This window comes from Macaca nemestrina, chromosome 4, assembly GCF_043159975.1.
Source record: "Macaca nemestrina isolate mMacNem1 chromosome 4, mMacNem.hap1, whole genome shotgun sequence".
Lineage (NCBI taxonomy): Eukaryota > Metazoa > Chordata > Mammalia > Primates > Cercopithecidae > Macaca > Macaca nemestrina.
The window spans coordinates 57,895,146-57,917,451 of record NC_092128.1 but is presented as its reverse complement, the minus strand read 5'-3'; the positions used below and the strand labels follow the sequence as shown (position 1 = coordinate 57,917,451).

General features: G+C 37.8%; 1 protein-coding gene across 19 annotated transcripts in view; it reads left to right on the top strand.

Moving 5' to 3' along the window:
* LOC105475378 (membrane associated guanylate kinase, WW and PDZ domain containing 2) overlaps positions 1-22,306 on the top strand; it is a 1,478,421-nt gene that overhangs the window by 938,431 nt on the left and 517,684 nt on the right. The gene's annotated exons all lie outside the window — the stretch shown is intronic.

Below are 22,306 nucleotides of genomic sequence, written 5' to 3'. Positions count from 1 at the left end.
CGAATAGCTGTTCATTGTGATGAAGTAAACTATCAAAGCTTATTCATTCTTGACGTCCACCTACCTATTCACAGTTCCTTTTTCTCTCTACATTCGCATAAAGAATATCATTCTTCAGCTGCTGGATAATGTTGAATGAAGCTTTTGTCCTTTTCCTTGAAGGTTTTATTCTGTATCTAGATCAAATCCCATTATATCAACCTCCAAAAGACTTCTCAGAGTCTCTAGTTGAATTTGGTTTTAATCTGCAATCATGAGATCATCAGTTTGGGCTTAGGAAATCATTTTGTTTTACTGAATTTCTGCTGTAAGTCTTTCCGTTTTAATGACATCTAATGCATGCTTGTGAATCTCTCTCACACACACATGCATACTTTTAATCTAGTCTTCAAACCGTCTTCCTTTTCTCTTGATCCCCTCCAAATCTGTTTTCCACAGCGTAACAAGAAGGAAGTCATTTTTAAAGGCTTAAATGAAATCCAGTTAGCCCCTTGCATAAAACTTTTCCCAAAATCCTTGACTTCACTGACGAGGTCCTGTATGATCTGCTTCCTGTCATCTTCTCAGGCTCAAATGCTGCCCCCTCCCCTCCTTACTTGCTATGCTTCAGACATGTTAGCTTTCATCGGTGCCTACGTGCTCCTCCATTCCCAGGGACTTCATGCTTGCTATACTTTGGCCTGTAAACCCTCTTCTGACTTTTTATACAGTGGGTGAATTTTCATTACCTTTTTCATCTTCATATAAATAGCACCGCTTCAGATGGACCATTCTTACCCAATCTGTCTAAGGAAGTTCTCTCTGTTACCCTCTCTTACAGTATTCTGATTATGTTCTCTATCTCATTTATTTGATTAATTTTGATGTCTTTTCTGGGCTCTTAAGCTCCCCGAAGACAAAAGCTTTATCTATATTGCTTATTTGCTAGGTACATATTAAGTATTCAGTTAATGAATGATATTTATACCTGGAAATTCTTGTGTAATTTCTAATGAAAAATTTAAAAATCAACCTCAATGTAACTAATTGTTGCATAGACTGGGGATTGGAAAACTATAACCTGTGGACTAAATCCAGTCTATTGTCTATTTTTGTGTAGCTAACAAGGTAAGAATGGCTTTTACATTTTTAAAGAGTATTTTTTAATGAAAAAGAATAATTGTTTATATCACATAGAAATGACATGAAACTCAAGTATTAGTTTCCATAAACAAGGTTTTATTGGTGCACAGCCACACTCATTTGTTTGTGGACTGTCTATAGCTGCCTGTATGCAACAACAGGAGAATTGAGTAGCAATGACCCAGACTACATGGCCTGAAATGCCTAAAATATTTACTCTGTGGACCTTCACAGAAAATATTTGTCAACTAACATAGACAAGTTAGCATATCAGAAATGTAATACCTAAAAACAACTACATTGTCCTGAATCTTTTTATAAATATTATTTGAAGGAAAGAATGATAGAAGTGATAGAAGATCATAAAATACTTGAATCCTTCTTTTACTGGCCTGACTTTTAAAATAAGCCTCATTTAATTGGTCTCTCATTAAAGCAATCTTCAAAGACAGTGGTTCTTAGATAGTAATGGGCATTCTAATGACCTAGAGTGACCTATGCCCGGAGCTCCTGATTAATAAGTGCAGAGTGGGGCCTGAGAATGTGCATTTCTCATAGGCCCCCAGGTGACACTGCTGCTGTTGCTCTGGGGCCTATACTTTGAAAACTTAAGCTCTAATGTGTAGTTTTTCCCAAATCTCTTTGTCATTATGAAAGTCAAGAAATACCACCAGGGCTGCATCTTTCTTTACAGGATGTGAGTGTCTCTTCTGTGTAAGAATTCATTTACTAATCGTTTATTCAGTATTGACCATATGCCAATGTTGTTCTAGAGGCTGGGAAAACAAAGCTTAATGATAAATGGCTCCTTTTGAGGAGCCAAAATTTAGGGCTTTGCAGACATCAAATAAATAATTACAGTAAAATAGAAGGGGTATAACAAGAGATTTAAACTGCTGTAGGCCTACCAATCCGTGCCTGATATCTATTACGACTTTTTAAAAGGGTAATTCTTTCAAAAAAATAAGACTTACAGAATGCTGATGTTTAAACTAAAAGAAAAAAGAAAAAAAAAATCCTTACTGCAGCCTGGAAATGCCAGCCCATAGCGTCTCATGAAGAAATCCTGAGTATCAGGGAAGGAAATAAACGGCGGATAGGAGTCAGGACTGATTTGCAGCCCCTTGGACAGACAGAACACCATGTGGAGACTCACATCATGAACTTCTGCTCCAAGAACTACTGCAGGAACATACTAGGAAAACCGAAAGAATTCACAGACCCTTTGAAAGAAGTGGCTTGCCACTGTGCACTCTGAGACAGCTGAAAAACTGTGAGTGCCCAGAGTGTGAGACGGGAAAAGTCTGCCTCCAAACACACATCCTCACTGGGGAACCTGAAAATCCAGATCACAGGAGAAGGACGTAACCTTACTTGGTGTTGAAATGAATTTAGAGAGCCAAATGACATACAGAAGTAGAATAAGCAGCAGGGAGAGTACTGTAGGCACTCCCGGCCCCTACGGAAGCCCAGGGAAGCCATTTCTGACTTTATCTCACAGGGTTCCTTAGGAAGGGCTGCCAGTGGAATTGGGGAAAGACCACAGAGAGAAGGAAACTTTCAGCTGAACTTTGTAGTAATTTTGACCAAGCACAAATTTTCCTGGGCAGAATCTGGTTGGGGTGGCAAACGAGAAGTGCAGATACACACACAGAAGTCATGGCAGGTGGTGAGGGGCAGGGCCTGAAAGCCCTGCTTGGTTTCTCAGTCCTGAGGCTTGTCACCAGGGGCAAGATGTCAGCCCTGCTCACCGGCTCCCTGGATATAAACTTGGTGCTGTTGGTGGGGCACAGTGGGGCTGGATGAAGGCCTGTCAATGCCAGCTTTCTCCCACTTCTCTGGCTACCTGTGTTATGCAACAGAGGCAGCCATAATCCCACTGGGAACATAACTCCATTGGCCTGAGAACCATACCCCATCCCCCACAGTGGCCACAGCAAGCCCCACCCAAGGACAGTCAGGACAGTCTGAGCTCAGACATGCCTAACCCTGCCCCCACCTGTTGGTCTTTCTCTACCCACCCTAGTAGCCAAAGACAAAAGACATAAATTTTGGGAGCTCTGTGGCCCTGCCCATTGCCTGAGAAACCCGAATACTTATCCAGGCAACCTGAGGGCACGCTTGTATCCCCCTATATGATCACAGCTAATGCGCTCTTGAAAGCGCCACCTCCTGGCTGGAGGCCAACCAACTCAAGCATTTGCAACAACTCATAAAAGAATAACCCTGCTCCAAGAAAGGAGAAAACAGCAGCTAATTCCACCACCAGTAACATCCTGGCTAACCCGAAGCCCTGAGTCTGCCCACGTGAAACCTTCACTGCCAGCACAATCAGCATTCAAGAAAACCAGTGCAGTAAACAAAATAACAACTAAGGACCCTCACAGTCCACTTCACACCCCTGCTACCTCTGCCAGAGCAGGTGCTAATATCCATGACTGAGAGACCTTCCCCAGTACCAACCTGGAGCCTAGTAGCTCCGCTGGGTGGCTAGACCCAAAAGAGCAATAACAATCACTGCAGCCTGGCTTTCAAGAAGCCCCATCCCTAGGGGAAGGGGGAGAGCACCATATCAAGGGAGTACCCTATTGGATAAAAGAATCTGAACAGCAACCCTTGAGCCCCAGATCTTTCCTCTGACATGGTCTACCCAAATTAAAAGGAACCAGAAAAACAATTCTGGTAATATGAGAGTTCTTTAACATTCTCAAAAGGTCACACTAGCTCAGTAGCAATGGGTCCAAACCAAGAAGAAATTTCTGAATTGCCAGAAAAAGAATTCAGAAGGTCAGTTATCAAGCCACTCAAGGAGGCACCAGAGAAAGGTGAAAAGCAATGTAAAGAAATTTTAAAAATAATGTAGGTCATGGATGAAAAAATCTCCAGAGAAATAGCACAAATAAAAAACAATCACAACTTGTGGAAATGAAAGACACACTTAGAGAAATGCAAAATACACTGAAAAGTTGCAACAATAGAAACAAACAAGTAGAAGAAAGAACTTCAGAGCTTGAAGACAAGGGTTTTGAATTAACCCAATCTGACAAAGGCAAAGAAAAAATAATTTTAAAAATGAACAAAGCCTCTAAGAAATTTGGGATTATGTTAAATGATCAAACCTAAGAATAAGTGGCGTTCCCAAGCAAGAAGAGAAACGTAAATGTTTAGAAACCATATTTGAGGAAATAATCAAGGAAAACTTCCCTGGCCTTGCTAGAGATCTAGATATACAAATATAAGAAGTTCAAAGAACACCCAGGAAATTCATCGCAAAAAGATCATCACCTAGGCACATACTCATCAGGTTATCCAAAATCAGGATGAAGGAAAGAATCTGAAGATCTGTGAGGCAAAAGCGTTAGGTAACCTATAAAGGAAAACCTATCAGATTAAAAGGAGATTTCTCAGCAGAAACTCTACAAGCTGGAAGGGGTTGGGGTCTTATCTTTAGACTCCTTAAACAAAACAATTAGCCAAGCATTTTGAATCCAGTGAAACTAAGCTTCACAAATGAAGGAAAGATGACATCTTTTTTCAGACAAATAAATGCAGAGAGAATTCGCTACTTCCAAGCTAGCACTACAAGAATTGCTGAAAGGAGTTCTCTAAATCTTGAAACAAACCTCAAAATATACCAAAGCAGAACTTTGTTAAAGTTTAAATCATACAGGGCCTATAAAACAATAACAGAATGAAAAAAAAAAGATATACAGGCAATAACTAGTGTGATGAATAGAACTGTACCTCACATCTCAATACTAACATTGAATGTAGGTGGCCTAAATGCTCCACTTAAAAGATATAGAGTGGCAGAATGGAAAAGAATTCACCAACCAAGTATCTTCTGTCTTCAAGAGACTTGCCTAAAACATAAGGACTCATACAACTTAAGGTAAAGGGGTGGAAAAATATATTCCATGCAAATAGACACCAAAAGCAAGCAGGAGTAGCTATTCTTTTTTTTTTTTTTTTTTTTTTTTTTTGAGACAGAGTCTCGCTCTGTTGCCCAGGCTGGAGTGCAGTGGCGTGATTTCGACTCACTGCAAGCTACACCTCCCAGATTCAAGTCGTTCTCCTGCCTCAGCCTCCCGAGTAGCTGGGACTACAGGCACCTGCCACCATGCCCGGCTAATTTTTGTATTTTTTTTTTCAGTAGAGATGGGGTTTCACCTTGTTGGCCAGGATTGTCTCGAACTCCTGATCTCAGGTAATCCACCCGCCTCAGCCTCCCAAAGTGCTGGGATTACAGGCGTGAGCCACTGTGCCTGGCCTCTAGGAGTAGCTATTCTTACATCAGCTAAAATAGACTTTAAAGCAACAGCAGTTAAAAAAGACAAAAAGAAACATTATATAATGATAAAAGGACTAGTCCAACAGGAAAATATCACAATCCTAAATATATATGTGCTTAACACTGGAGCTCCCAAATTTACAAAACAATTACTACTAGACCTAAGAAATGAGATAGACACAATAATAGTCAGGGACTTCAATACTCCACTGACAGCATTAGACAGGTCACAAAGACAGAAAATCAAAAAGAAATAGTGGACTTAAACTATACCATAGAACAAATGGATTTAACAGATATTTACAGAACATTCTACCCAACAACTGCAGAATATGCACTCTCTTCATCAGCACATGGAAGAATCTCCAAGACAGACTATATGGTAGGCCACTAAACAACTCTCAGTAAATTTAAGAAAATTGAAATTATATCAGGTACTGTCTCAGATCAGAGTGGAATAAAATTGTAATTCAACTCCAAAAAGAACCCTCAAAATTATGCAAATACGAGGAAATTAACCTGCTCCTGAATGATTACTGGGTCAACATTGATTCAAGATGGAAATTTAAAAATTCTTTGAAATGAACGATAATAGTGATACAACCTGTGAATAACTCTGGAATACAGCAAAAGTAGTACTTAGAGAAAAGTTCAGAGCATTAAATGCCTACATCAAAATGTCTGAAAGAACACAAATTAAAAAAAAAAAAAAAAGCTACAGACCAATATCCCTGATGAATAGAGATACAAAAATTCTCATCAAAATACTAGTGAACTGAATCCAACAGCCTATCCAAAAGATAATCCACCAAGATCAAGTGGGTTTCATCCCAGGGATGCAAGGATGTTTTAACATAAATCAATAAATGTGATACACCACATAAACAGAATTAAAACCAAAGGTTACAAAAATCATCTCAATGGATGCACAAAAAGCATTTGACAAAATTCAGCATCCCTTTACGATTAAAACATTCATCAAAATTGACATAGAAGGGACATACCTTGTAATAAAAGCCATCTATGATAAATCCACAGCCAACATTATTCTGAATGGAGCAAGTTGAAAGCTTTCCCCCTGAGAACTGGAACACAACAAGGATGTCCACTTTCACCACTTCTTTTAACACAGTACTGGCTAGCCACTTCTATTCAAGATAGTACTGGAAGTCTTAGCCTCAGCATTCTTGTCGTGTTCCGTTGTATCTTTTAACTAGTGCATTTAGGCCACTTACATTCAATGTTAGTATTGAAATGTGAGGTACTATTCTATTCATTGTGCTAGTTGTTGCCTGAATATATTGGTTTTTTTTTTTTTTTCAATTCAACAAGAGAAAGAAATAAAGGACATCCAAACCAGCAAAGAGCAAGTCAAACTGTTGCTGTTTGCCAATGATATGATCGAATACCTAGAAAACCCTAAAGACTCATCCAAAAAGCTCCTAGATCTGATAAATGAATTCAGTAAAGTTTCAAGATATAAAATCAACATACACAAATCAGTAGCATTGCTATACACGAACAGCAACCAAGGTGAGAGTCAAACCAAGAACTCAACTCCTTTTACAATAGCTGGAACAATAACCAAAATAATAATAGTAACAACAACAACTTAGGAATATCTCTAACCAAGGAGGTGAAAGATCTCTACAAGGAAAACTACAAAACACTGCTGAAATAACTCATAGACAACACAAATGAATGGAAACACATCTCATGCTCATGGATGGGTAGAATCAATATTGTGAAAATGACAATACTGCCAAAAGCAATCTTTACATTCAATGCAATTCCCATCAAAATACCACCACCATTCTTCACAGAACTAGAAAGACAATCCTAAAATTCACGTGGAACCAAAAAAGAGCCCATGTAGCCAAAGTGAGACTAAGCAAAAAATACAAATTTGGAGGCATCACATTACCCAACCTCAAACTATACTATAAGGCTATAGTCACCAAAACAGCATGGTGCTGGCATAAAAATAGCCACATGGACCAATGGAACAGAATAGAGAACCCAGAAACAAAGCCACAAACTTACAGGCAACTGATCTTCGACAAAGCAAATGAAAATGTACAGTGGAGAAAGGGCATCCCATTCAACAAATAGTGGTGAGATAATTGGCAAGATTCGTGCAGGATCCTCATCTCTCACCTTATACAAAAATCAACTCAAGATAGAAGAAAGACTTAAATCTAAGACCTGAAACTATAAAAATTCTAGTAGATAACATCGGAAAAACCCTTCCAGACATTGACTTAGGCAAAGACTTCATGACCAAGAACTCAAAAGCAAATACAACAGAAACAAACGTAAATAGATGGCACTTAATTAAACTAAAAAGCTTCTACACAGCAAAATAAATAATCAGCAGAGTAAACAGACAATTCACAGAATGGTGGAAAATCCTTGCAAACTATACATCTGACAAAGGACTAATATTCCGAATCTACAAGGAACTACAAGGAACACATCAGCAAGAAAAGAAACCAAATAATCCCATCAAAAAGTGGGCTAAGAATATGAATAAACAGTTCTTACCAAAAGATATACAAATAGCCAAGAAACATGAAAAAAGGCTCAACGTCACTAATTATCAGAAAAATGCAAATCAAATCCCCAATGTGATATCATCTTATTCCTGCAAGAAGGGCCATAATTAAAAACATTGAAAACGAATAGATGTTGGCATGGATGTGGTGAAAATGGAATGCTTTTACACTGCTGGTGGGAATGTAAACTAGTACAACCTCTATGGAAAACAGTGTGGAGATACAAAGAACTAAAAGTAGATCTATCATTCTATCCAGCAATCCCACTACTGGGTATCTACCCAGAGGTAAAGAAGTCATTATATGAAAAAGACACTTGCACACACGTTTATAGCAGCACAATTTGCAATTACAAAACTATGGAACCAGCTCAAATGTCCATTAATTAATGAGTGGATAAAGAAAATGTGGTGTGTGTGTGTGTGTGTGTGTGTGTGTGTGTATGTATAGTGGGATACTATTCAGCCATAAAAAGGAATGAAATAATGGCATTCCCAGCAACCTGGATGGAGTTGGAGACCATTATTTTAAGTGAAATAACTCAGGAATGGAAAACTAAACATTGTATGTTCTTACTTATAAGTGGGAGCTAAGCTATGAGGACATAAAGGCACAAGAATGATAAAGGACTGAGGACGTGGGGAAGCATGAAAGAAGAGCAAGGAATAAAATACTACACATTGGGTACAGTGAACACTGCTCAGGTGCTGAGTGCACCAAAATCTCAGAAATTACCGCTAAAGATCTTATCCATGTAACCAAACACCACCTATTCCCCAAAATCCTATTGAATTTTTTTTTAAAGAAATCCTGAGTATTAGGAGCAAATTTAGATCTGTCCAAGATTGCTTATTTCCAAATGAGATAAGGGGAGATCATCAAGAAAAAGACCTCAAGCACAAGCTGCTCATAATAGTTCCTTCCTAACCATTACTCTGTTTTCTGTTTTTCTCCTTTGGAACCTAATTGGTACCATCTTTGTCTCCATTCCATCATCTTCCACTAGCCCAAGCTATAACCACCCAACAGGTTCTCCTGGCCCGGGGCTCAGACAAAGCCAATTTATCAAGACAGGGGAATCACAATAAAGAGTTTAATTCACACAGAGCCAGCTATATGGGAGGCCAGAGTTTTATTATTACTCAAATCAGTCTCCCTGAAAATCTGGGATCAGGGTTTTTAAGAATAGTTTGGTGAGTAGAGGGTCAGAAAGTAGGGAGTGCTGATTGGTCAGCTGGAAGATAAATGATAGAGAGTTGAAGCTGTCCTCTTGCTCTGAGTCAGTTCCTGAGTGGGGTGGGCGGGGGCGGGGTGGGGACAGGACTGGATGAGCCAGGTTATCGATCTAGGTGGTGTCAGCTGATGCCTTGAAATGCAGGGTCTGCAAAATATCTCAAGCACTGATCTCAGGTTTTAAAACAGTGACTCTTAAACCATAATTGTTAATTTTGTGGCTAATTTGTTAGTCCTGCAAAGACAGTCTAATAACCAGCCAAAAGGGGGGGTTTGTTTTGGGAAACGGCTGTTTTCATCTTTGTTTCAAAGTTAAACTATAAGTTCCTCCTAAAGTTAGTTCAGCCTGCACCCAGATATGAACAAAAGCAATTTGGATGTTAAAAGCAAGATGGAGTCAGTTAGGACAGATCTCTTTCATTGTCATGATTTCTTCAGTTATAATTTTTACAAAGGCGGTTTCAAAGATACCATCTTTACCCTTGTAAATATCCCTCATTGACCTCAAGACTTTCACTCTTGCTGCCTCCAATCTCTCTTACATCCTGCAACCTGACATCTATTTTAAAAACAAACCTGAATGCCTTTAAAAACCCATAGGCTTCCTTTTATTTCTTGGAAAGTGACCCAAATCTTTAACAAGGCCTATTAGGCTCCATATTATCTCTAGCCTGAGTGTTTTCTATTGGTTCTTCCAAGCTACTATTATTTCTTCAGATTCAAGTCTTTGCAAATGTGCTCCCTCTGCCTGGACTGCATTTCCCTCTCTGCACCTCTTGAGCCTTTACTTCATTTTACTCATTTCTCTTTAGACATCAGTGCTATGGAGAAGTCTCCACTTCACCAACTCTACTTGCTCCCCCACTATCAGAAGCAGGAAATGACCAGACTACACTGGTCATCAGTCTAGAAACAAAGGTCCATATCAAGTTAAACCTGCTATCACTTCTACCTTCAATTAGATTTCTATTGTAAAAAACAAAACTTTTGATTTCAGACTGCACAGCTCTTGGATTTGTGAATGTTAGAGGTATTTTCAGTAGAGACTATGTCTTGGGTTTAACTGAGAGAAGAAGAGCTTTCTGGCTATTTAGCAGAAATGTTGCTAATTTTCGATTTGGCAAGCAACTTGATTTATTTGGGAGCACACATACAAACACACATACACATATATACATTTCCATATAGTTTAGCCATTTGGCTTTTAGAAAAGTACTAAGGACAAGTTTAAGAACAGTGGAGCAATTTTATTTCTTATGGTTAAACAACATGCATTTCCTAAAGATCTATATTGATCTATAAATATTTTGGCACAGATTAAGGCAAAAGGACTGGGTATTCAATCATAATTCCAATTTTTTTATTTTTTCTTTTTTTGAGACAAAGTGTCGTTCTGTCACCCAGGCTGGAGTGCAATGGCACGATCTTGGCTCACTGCAACCTCTGCCTCCCAGGTCCATGTCATTCTCCTGCCTCAGCCTCCCAAGTAGCTGGGACTACAGGCGCCCGCTACCATACCAAGCTAATTTTTTTGTATTTGTAGTAGAGACGGGGTTTCACCATGTTAGCCAGGATGGTCTCGATCTCCTGACCTCGTGATCCGCCCACCTTGGCCTCCCAAAGTGCTGGGATTATAGGCGTGAGCCACCGTGCCCAGCCCTCTATTGTTTTCTTAAAAAGGCTAACTTGAACTCTTCTCGGAGTTCTCAAAACACCACCACTTGACCTTTTCAGCTCTTGTCAGAGTTTATAATTTTGTATTTCTGTGATTTTTCTATTAATATTTATCTCCCTCAGTAGAAGGTAAGCTTCAAAGAGAACTGTGCTTATTTCGTTCACCACTGTTCCTTGAGTTTACGTGTGTCTGGCAAATAATAGGCTATCAGTAAATGCTTGCTCCATGAATGACAAGATGATTCGATGTATGATAACCTTCCCCTCTGCACATCACTCAGCTGCCATTGGCTTGGTTAGCCAATAAGCAGCTCAACCCCCTTTGTGGCCCTTAATACTCTTTCTGACTGAGTTTCTCGCCTATCAAGTGTCTATTGTCCTGGATCCTTGAGTTGACGACTCCTCACCTTCACTCACTCTTATGAGTTATGGACGTCATTACTTACTAGTAGTTGACTACTTGTTGAGTCTTACTTTTTTTCAGAAGAACTAGCCCAGGAAGTGAGATGGAAGATATTACCATTTTGACAAATAATCAATGTAAAAATGATTACTAATATATTTTACTTCTTTTGTGGTACTAAGAGCTAGTGTACAATTTATATTGACAGCACATCTCAACTCAAATTAGCCACATTTCAAGTCCTCAACAGCTAGATGTAACAAATGGCTGCCATATTGGATAGTGCAGCTCTAGTATCTTCTCAGATACCAGGTCATCACAGATGACCTTATGTGTGTGGCTTTGGGCCAAAATGTCACCTCAGAGATTACACTGGAACCTTACAACTTCATGAAATTGCACATGATACTTCTCTTCTTCCTCCTTCGTGTTCTCCTCTTCATCATTTATTTTCCTCATCTTTCTCCAATGCCTCCTTGTCCTTACTTTTCTTTTCTTCTTCCTATTTATTTTCTGGTCTTTTTGACCCACACATTTATTTCCCTACTTTGCTCATTTCTCAGTAATTCAACAGGTTTTCCAAATAAACTCTTATTTGTGACACTTCATAATTTGCTATATAATTTGAAGGGTGGTATGAAAGGCCAAGTTATAATGTAAAAATGTGATGAGTAGAAGAGGCATACCTCAGTAAAATATACACCTTTAAAGAATTAGTAGTTGATTTCCAGAGTTTTAAATATAAAATGCCGATAGTTCAGACAGAGTTTTCTTTGTCATATTGATTCAGAGGTAAAAGAAAATCCAGGTTAAGTAAGACATGCTAGCATCATGCAGTCAAAGCCTAAGGTTATATACCAAAAAGCTAAAGAAAACCTTCTTAAGCTCTTTGGTTTGTTCATTGTTTTTCTGACTTATGCGTTAGTACTACTTACATCTAAATTGCTGCTAACGTTAACTATAATCTAACATGTAGGCTTTATGTTTGTGTCCCACAGATCACAAGGTGATTACAATGAAAATGTCAACTCCAAAAAAGTCAGTAAATTTTAAAGTATCACATAGACTAAAATAGAAAGTCGAAGTGCTTTATATATGACCTTCCACAAAGTAATCATAGTCTACATCCTATGGGAGATATACTTAGGGACTCTCTAATTCACCAACAGGGATGGATGCAAATGAAAGGCTTGGAATAAAAATAGAAACACTCTGCAACCACAACCACTTTCCCAGAAGGGACTGTGCAAAGACATATAAAGATACAGTCAAATGACAGTTTTCCACATTTATGTCATGAAAGCAAATGCGTCCAGGTTCTCAAGTAAGTGAAACTGTTGGCTTTAGTTTATTGTTATTCTCTATTCATTATCAATTCAGGGCTTTCTAATATGATGAAAAAGAAATAAAACCTGTTGTCCTTGCATCCTTTAAATTTTTTGTTACAGAATTTTGGAGGTGAGGAGTATTTTAGAGATATGTCCTAATTCTGTATTTTCACAGTGAGGAATCTGAGGTTGAGGGGAGTTTGCTGCCCAGTTCACAGTCATTTAGGAGGTTAGTGGTAGAAACCTGTTTAGAACCCAGATCCAGTGACTCTGTGTCAGAGCTCTTACCGTGTCAAGACAGCTGGGGAAAATCTAGTAACCAAACTCTTCAAGGAGAAATGAAATTTCTTTTTTATTGTTTTTCTGACTTATTAGCAACTGAGGGTTAGAGATTTGGTATTTGGCAAATTTCTTTAATCATTAACCAACAATCAGATTAAGATTAATGAGAAATTTTCCTGGGTATTGTATTTACAAGACAGTGACCAAAAATAGTTGTAGAGGTCTCCTAATTTCTTAGTAATTTTATAGTATCACAATTGATAGCACCATTGGGAGAAGGAAGTTATACAACAAGCTATAAATGTTGTGTGAGAAAAATCATGTTGTCTTTGAAAGGTTCAGTTTTCTTTATCAATTTTTGAAGAAAAAATTTAATTAAGATGACTATCACAAGAATCTGTTGAGCTTTGTACAAATGCCGATCTACAAATTTGTCAAAATTTCACTTTCATTTTCTTATTTACTGAGCCATGAAGGGATTGTCTCTTAAGCATTGAGCTCACTAGACACTTAAAAATCTTAAACAAGGCCGGGCGCAGTGGCTCACGCCTGTAATCCCAGCACTTTGAGAGGCCAAAGTGGGCGGATCACAAGGTCAGGAGATCGAGACCATCCTGGCCAACATAGTGAAACCCCGTCTCTACTAAATACACAAAAATTAGCTGGACGTGGAGGTGTGTGCCTGTAGCCCCAGTTACTTGGGAGGCTGAGGCAGGAGAATAACTTGAACCCGGGAGGTAGAGATTGCAGTGAGCCAAGATCATGCCGCTGTACTCCAGCCTGGTGACGGAGTGAGACTCTGTCTCAAAAAAAAAAAAAAAAAAAAAAAAAAAAAAAAACTTAATAATTACATTAATAATACAATTGCAAAAGGTTTCCATTCCAAAAGGTAGACTTATAAGTTTGTCACTAGCTGGAATTATACTAAAGTTATTTTTTATTCAGTACTGTTTTCCAAATATCTTTGCATCTGCATTTTGCTTGAGTTCCCTGAAGGAGCACTGTCATCATATCTACCCTGCCAGGAGTCCTGACTACCAAGGATAACACCTCTACTGTGATTTGAGGAGCACCAAAGGCTCTTCTGAAAAATAAGTTCTTCCAGTGGTTGACTAGTTATTTCCCAAATTTTAAGATTAACCTTTTGGATTAGAGTTTTAACTCTAATTAAAATGCAGGTATCATATGGAGCCTCTTAAGCCGATTTTAATCCTTGACATCTTAGTTTAGTTTATCAGAGTAGTAATCCAGTCATTTGGCAAGACTGAAAGGAAATTGGAAACGGGACACATATCATGTGTCCAGAAGAAAAGAAAATTGGAATTGTTATGAACATGAAGTGTGAAAGTAGGAGCCTAATGAAAAGAGAAGCATGAGGCACTGGGTACTGAACACCATGGGGGATCAAAGTGAGAGGGAGTTACAGGGAAAATACAAGAGAGGAAAGGATGACTAGGAATATTGTCTGTTCCCACACTAGTGCCATGAGTCAACAATCCCTCTAATTAGTCATTAGTGAGTTATGACTAATTATTATAAAAAGGGCGCTTCAGTCCTATCCCTGAACACAAGAACAGGGTCCTCACAAGTCCATGCTTATTTACCTAAAACAGTCATTCTTTTTTTTTCACCTTCTATCCTATATCTTAATAATAAAGTTAAAAATGAGTATTTCAAGTTAAGATAAAGTGATAAAATAGATGATTAGGAAGCAGAATGAGAGAGTGTTGCTAAGACATGTACATCTGTTAGATGCTTAATAACATTTTACAGGTACTCAATGGACTAAAGCAATCAAACAAGAGAAATATCATTGACACATTGTCACCTACAGTTGTTATTATGTTTTGGTGTTTACTCAGTTTTCTCAGTTGTTTACAACAGAGATGTTCAGCTTATTGTTTGTGAGAAAAATGAGTTACTCAGGTGACAATACAGTAATTTAAAATGGTATTTGATGAAAGGGATTATCTAAGGCTGTGCTGTCCAGTATAGTAGCTGCTAGTAACATATGGCTATAAAATATGTGAAATGGGGCTTGTCCCAATTAAGGTGTGCTGTAAATGTAAACTGTACACTGGAAATTGAAGACGTAGTATTAAAATAATAAAATATCACAGTAACTTTTTATTGATTATGTATTAAAATTATAATATTTTGGATATATTGGGTAAAGAAAAATATTAAAATTACTTTCACATTTTTTCTTTTTTAATGTGGCTACCTAGAAAATTTTAAGATGATTGGTCAGGTGTGGTGGCTCATGCCTGTAAACTCAGTGCTTTGGGAGACCAAAGGTAGGAGGATGGCTTGAAGCTAGGAGTTTGAGACCAGCCTGGGCAACATAGTGGGACCATGTCCCTGAAAATAAATAAATAAATCAATAAAAATAAATAAATAAATAAAAATCCCCATCTCCTTTAGCAAGGAAAAGAAAATGAAAAACAAAAAAGATTAAATTACATATATGTGGCTCATATTTGTGGCTTGCATTCCATTTTTACTAGATAGTGCTATTCTAAGGGATTTAATACATTGTTTAAATGGGATATACTCGTGAATTTAAAGTTTATGTTATAGTTATAAATGTTCAGATGTCTTCTTTTGGAAACAGGTGTATATTTGACATCAACAAATCATATGTGACTTCTTTATAATTTCTTTCCGTCTGCTATCTGGTGCAGGTGGGAAATGTTCTGAGCTACTCTGATAACACCTGAAGAGAAGAGTCAGTGAAAGAAAGAGTGTCCAATTTCCTTTCCATGAGCAAACCACCTTCCCTAGCCAGTCTGTGGACATACATTTAGCAAAGATTTATCCTGTGCCTGTCTACATTAGCTAACGTGAATAAATGAATATTCAGTCAGAATGACCTCTGAGGACTTGCACACAAGTGTCAGGAAATGTTAGTCAAATTGAACTATCTGCATGACTTTCTGGAGAGCACTGGTGAATAATACAGTAAATTCAAGATGTATGTCATTGGAGATTATATTGTGAAACCAGCATTAATTTAATTTACAACAAATTTGAAATTCTTAGGTGGGGCTTGTTAAGAATAATTCAATTCCATGTATGAAAAAAAAGAAACATTCCCACTTTTTGTACAGTTGTGGACTTTCTGAAAGTCACTTAAACACTGAATTTCTAAAAATTCAGCAATTTACTGTTCAGTATAAAATGCTTATTTTGTCATCAATACTTATACTTATTTCTGACACATGTAAGAGTAACACTTTTTCACCACAAAAGAAAAAGACATTATCTTTCGAGGTCAGGGAGTTTCTGCATCTTGGTTTCAAGCTGCTAACTACATTTGACATGATGAGCAAATGATACATTTTTGTTTTTTTCAGAACCAAGTGTAAGTATCAGAGATGCTTACAAAAAGAATTTCAAAAATTGGTTGACAAAAGAATTCTGCAATAAGAATTTCTGTCTTATTTTCTGGTAGAAAATCCAAATTTAGAAAAGTAGAATATTTTCTGGGTTATATTTACTCACTTCACTTTATATTTACAAAATTTCTAATTTACTAACTATAGCCATATGACTGTGATTCTTTTGCCATGGGTGACACGAGTTAGAATGATTTTTGGTAATAGTTTTAACTCATTACTATCTCTTGTTTAATATGTTAAACATGTCTTAAAGCTTGAATTTGGGATCCTTTGATGATTTATCTATTTATATTAATATACCTCTAAATCTCTGATGTGTATAAAATGATTGTTTACATACAATCTGGCAAGTTTTCTAACATAATTATGATCAGTTGGAACTCTAAATCTTTTCTCTGTTTAATGTCAGAGTCAATTTTAGCGGTGCTATTAAGGAGGCCAAGCATCAAACTATATGCTTCATTTATAAAACTGTAAAAACAAATATGATTCTCAACCACTTCAAGTTTGCCACATATTGTTTCCAACATGAAGACATATCCTCAAGCTCTCTGGGAATCCCATTGATGAGCTGTGCTATTTGCATGCCCCATGGGTCCTGCAAGCAATCATCTCTCTTCTACTGAACCACTATCCAAAATTCATTCTTTCCATTTACTAAAATGGGAAAAAAGGATTTGAGAATATTTGGGAGGAATAGAAGTCATGACCTTAATCTGTGTGGTATCTTGAAAACAAGTATATTTATTACCTTCGTAAAACCCATCTCCACTTGGGAGCCATGTGGAAGGATCTATGGTTATTTGATATAAAACCTACACATATTATTATACACCAAAAGGACTGAAACAACAGAGTAAGCATCTGAATCTACAACTTAAAAAGCCAAATAAACTAAATAACAAATGATATGTTTCCATCATGAAAACTGGTCTTGTTTAAAGATAAAAGGTGTTAGAAGTAAATGAAAGTGTTTCAAAGTATCTGCTACTTGCATTTTTACATTTCCTCATACCTAAAATTGGTTTTTAGTGTCTTTCCTATTTCTTGTCATAATACTGGGATTTAAAAGCGTAAAGAATATGATGCATCTCAGAAAATAATATTTTGGTGTCTATTACCATTCACTGAAGACTGGGGGTACAAAAAAGGAAACAGTTTAAAATTCGTTGGAATTGTTCCGTATTCCTGTTTTTCCCGTTAGCCTTACCACTAAATCAATGTGAAAAAATCTGGGAGGAACCAGAAGAAAGGTAAAATCATCACTTTAGAAACTTAAAATACAAATTTTATGCAAAGGTCAGTTGACTACAGAGAAAGCAGAAGAATAATTCCATGGTTTCAAGTACAGTACATGAAAAGTTATTTAGAAAGCTATTCTCATTGCTTTCAGATGAACTAGGGACAGGTCTGCCTTAAAATGGGTAAGGGATTAGGTTTTGCAAGGACTTTGCCTGGCAGGTTTAGTTCGTAATCTGTTTTAGTCCCTCTCCCTTTGCAATACATTGTATGAGTGTCCTGTGTAAATGGGAACTTATTAAATGTTTTTATTATAAAATAAATTATTGACAATGGGCTATTCTCTTTATTCAAATTTTTGGAAAATGTTTCTTTTCTTTTTTCTTTTTTGAGATGGTGTCTTGCCCTGTTGCCAGGCTGGAGCGCAGTGGCGCGATTTCGGCTGACTGCACCCTCCGCCTCCCAGGTTCAAGTGATTCTCCTGTCTCAGCCTCCTGAGTAGGTGGGACTACACGCACATATCTACATGCATACACTAGCAGTAGTAATAGTTATAGTTGCTTTTGTGACTGTGGTCATCTTATAGCCCCACATTCCCACTTTAACTGAATTGATTTAGGGATGTAAAGAGATAGTGAGATTAGAGGACACAGGATTCAAAGTCAGGTTTATCTCACTAGGATTTATGCATTACACCATACTGTTGTGGGTTTGTGGAGGTTTTGTTTGTCTGTTTTAATTTTAGATTTTCTACATCCAGGCACTATGCATATAAGCACTTCATCTTTAAGGGAACAATTTTTCCTTATTTTGAAACAGTAAGGATATTTATTTTTTTCTGAAAACATACTGGTATGTTACCTAAAAGGCACATTTTATCCTTGATACATTTATTTGAATGCATTTATATCAGGGAGTCAGTTCAATGAGGTAGCTGCCTGACTGCTTGGCTAATTCTTCAGCCATTGGTCTAGGTATTTCTGGTTTCCTAGTTATTATGCAATGAGATAAAAATGTTGGCTTAGGGTAGCTTATTCTCTATGAATTGTATTTGTCAAGTGTAGTAAGAGTATGGATTATTTATGTGTTTCCTTTATATTGCTAGTATTGCCAATAATCTTAATGTCTTAACTAATGGTTCGTATTTTTACATATAAAATTTAATCTGATGTAATTTCATACACTTATAGAAATAGAATATTGCTGTATAATTTCTAGTCACATCATATACCAATAGGTGTAATTAGTAATATAAATTTAGCAGGATCTGTTATTTAGTATTTGATTTTAGCCTGTGCTAAATCAAATCACATAAAATCATTTATGTCTAATTAATAAAAGGCTTTTTTACTTCAGGGAAATTTAAAATTGACAAGACAAATAGGAGAAAAGAAAACCACTGAAGTGTGAACCATTTTTCTTAGTACTATATATTAAAGGTATTAAAGATATTAGACTACTACTTTAAAATCATGTATCATTTATTGAGTATGCATAGGTTAGTTTTACATTATGCTTATAAGTAGTATGTGTTGAGATCCTATAGAAAGCATAGCAACATAGCAACACAACTAAAGCTGTGCTAGCCTTTAGGAATGCTGAAATATAAAAGTTCATTGATTCTAGGGAACAACTATTCATTTTTGTTTGCTCAGAATTTGTCTGGTACATATAGAGGTCTGATTCATTTTAAATGCTGTAAATCAAATTAGATAGTAACATTTAGCAAAGTGTATATTATCCACTTTGCAGACTGTAAAAGAAAAAAGTTGTATACTTATAGTATGTGGATAAGAACCACTTTACAACCTAATTTTTTTTCTTGCATTATTCTCTTACTGTGAGTATCTATAGTGATGAGCAATGGCATTATTGGCACAGCTAGCCTTCAGAATATTTGCTCACTTTATGCCAGCATGAAGTTTACACTGCCGTTAAAACCACTGCAATTTTTAGTTTTTTTATAAAGCTCTTTCTCATACATTCTTACTTCATCTTCACAACAACCCAGTGAGAGGGCAAATGGAGTGGAGATTTGTCATTTCTACCTGCCAGCATTCCAAGGCCCTTTCTACCCGGGGGAGGCCCTTTCTACCTCGAGAGCCCCCAAGATAAAATGGGTGGATGGTAGTGTGTCCAGAATTGGTTCCTTCTGGTGGGGTTCTTGGTCTTACTGACTTCAAGAATGAAGCCAGGGACCCTCCCAGTGAGTGTTATAGTTCATAAAGGTAATGCAGACCCAAAGAGTGAGCAGCAGCAAGTTTACTGCAAAAGGCGAAAACACAAAGCTTCCAGGCACCCAACCAGCTTGCAGCTGCTGGCTCCGGTGGCCCACTTTTATTCCCTTGTTTGCCACCCCCCACCCCCCATCCTGCTGATTGGTTCATTTTACAGAGAGCTGGTTGGTCCGTTTTACAGAGTACTGATTGGTCCATTTTACAGAGTGCTGATTGGTCCGTTTTTACAGAGTGCTGATTGGTGCATTTACAAACCTTCAACTAGACACAGAGTGCTGATTGGTGCATTTACAGTCCTTTAGTTAGACAGAAAAGTTATTTTAAGTCCCCACCCATCCCAGAAGCGCAGCCCGCTTCACCTCTCAGTAGAGTTCTACCTCCCAGTCCCTCTACTGAAATCAGAGAGTGCACATCTCTTCCATTTCCTTGGCAGCCCAAGTGCTCTCATGTGATGGAGGCTCAGCCAGTGAGATGATCCTGCCTGGGATTTTCCCTAGAAATGAGCAAATCAGAGCAGCTGAGGACAGTTTGGAGCCCATTCTCATGGAGGCAGTTTGCACTGTGTGTTGTCCCTTTGGCGGTAGAACCATCTGGAGATTTCAGGGCTATCAAAGGCAACATAAGTGTCTGGAGTAGACACCTTTGTTTCTGCTATTTTTTCTCATGGTTTGTTGGCCTTTCTTCTTGACATGGCTTGGCTGTGTCCCACCAAAAAGCTCATCTTGAATTGTAATCCCCATAATCCCCACATGTCAAGAGAGAGACCAGGTGGAGGTAATTGAATCATGGGGGCAGTTTTCCCCATCCTGTTCTCACGATAGTGAGTTCTCACGATAGTGAGTGAGTTCTCATGAGATCTGATAGTTTTATAAGTATTTGGTAGTTCCTCCTGTGTTCATTGTCCCTCCTGCTGCCTTGTGAAGAAGGGGTTTGCTTCTCCTTTTACCATGATTGTACGTTTCCTGAGGCCTCCCCAGCCATCTGAAAATGTGAGTCAATTAAACCTCTTTTCTTTCTAAATTACCCAGTTTCCGGCAATTTTGTATAGCAGCGAGAGAACAGACGAACATATCCCGCAACTAGCCATCTTATATATTCATATAGCACATCTCTCTCACATTTAACTTGAGTAGGTTGTGGTTTATTTGCAGCCCAGAACACAGGTGATTAGAACAATTATTGCTCTTCCCCACTTACAGATGAAGAAATTGAGCCTTACAGAGGTTAAGTAACTTGCTTTTAGTTATATAGAAAAGCCAAGCCTAAATTCTATGTCTTCTGGTTAACGGTTGTTCCTTTCACAGCACACCTTTTTCCCACATGTGTTTAGTGGCCTTTGCAGTGAGGTGTGCTTCCTTCCTTATGTATATCTCCTCCATTGCAGTGCTTACTCCTATTTCCTGTTATAATGCTTTTCTGTTTGACATCAGATTTGGTCTCCCTTACTAGACTGTTGAGCATCTTGGAAGACAAGGATTCTATTCTATTCATCTTTTTTCTCTCAAACATACTGGAGTGCCTGGGTGCATAACTTAGTACCAATAAAGATTTTAATGAATGAATGAATGAGCAAATAAGTGCATAAATTACTCAGTTAACTGAAAACACTGATATAGGTTCGAAGTTGGTGCTGTAAGATTGATTTCAAAAAAACCCTACCTCTGTTCTTTACCAATCAAAATTTTGGGATATTTTAAATAAAGTGTTTTACCTTGAACATACAAAGATGTTCACAGCTGGGTACAGTGGCTCATGCCTGTAATCCCAGCACTTTGGGTGTCCAAGGAAGTGGATCACTTGAGGTCAGGAGTTTGAGATCAGCCTGGGCAAAATGGCAAAACCCCATCTCTACTAAAAATACAAAAATCAGCCAGACATGGTGGTGCACGCCTGTAGTCTGAGCTACTCGGGAGGCTGAGGTGTGAGAATTGCTCAAATCTAAGAGGCGGAGATATCAGTGAGCCAAGATTGCACCATTGCCCTCCAGTCTGGGCAACAGAGCGAGACTCTGTCTCAATAAAATGAAATAATAAAGATGGTCACTTAATAAACATTTATTCCATGATTATTATATGCTAGGTTTTAATGTGGGAATAAATAAGAATGATTCTCTTTTCAAAAAAGTGCTGCAGATGGATGGGTGAAACAGATGATTCCATATCTCAGGTAATGGAGCTGTGGGCAAAAAAAAAAGCTGTGGTAATCTGAAGAGTGAATAGAGCAGCAGGCCCACTGTCAGCAGCCATGGGAACCACTAGACTGGCACAGGGATACAGCTCTAGGCAGGATGCTGTGCACATCAAGGAAATAGCCATAATCCTTTGAAAGCTACAGAATAGCAGAACATGCTTTGCCTTTCCAGAATAGTGTGAGATGCCCCCACTACAAAAAAAATTACCTGTACTCTTAACATACTTATTTTTTTAAAGATTATAATCAAGTCTGGTTATAAAAATTTGGATAATTTTAAAATTACGTACCACTTGGGAATAACACATAAGACTATATTTTGGTTTGGCACAAAGATGAGAATGAAGATTG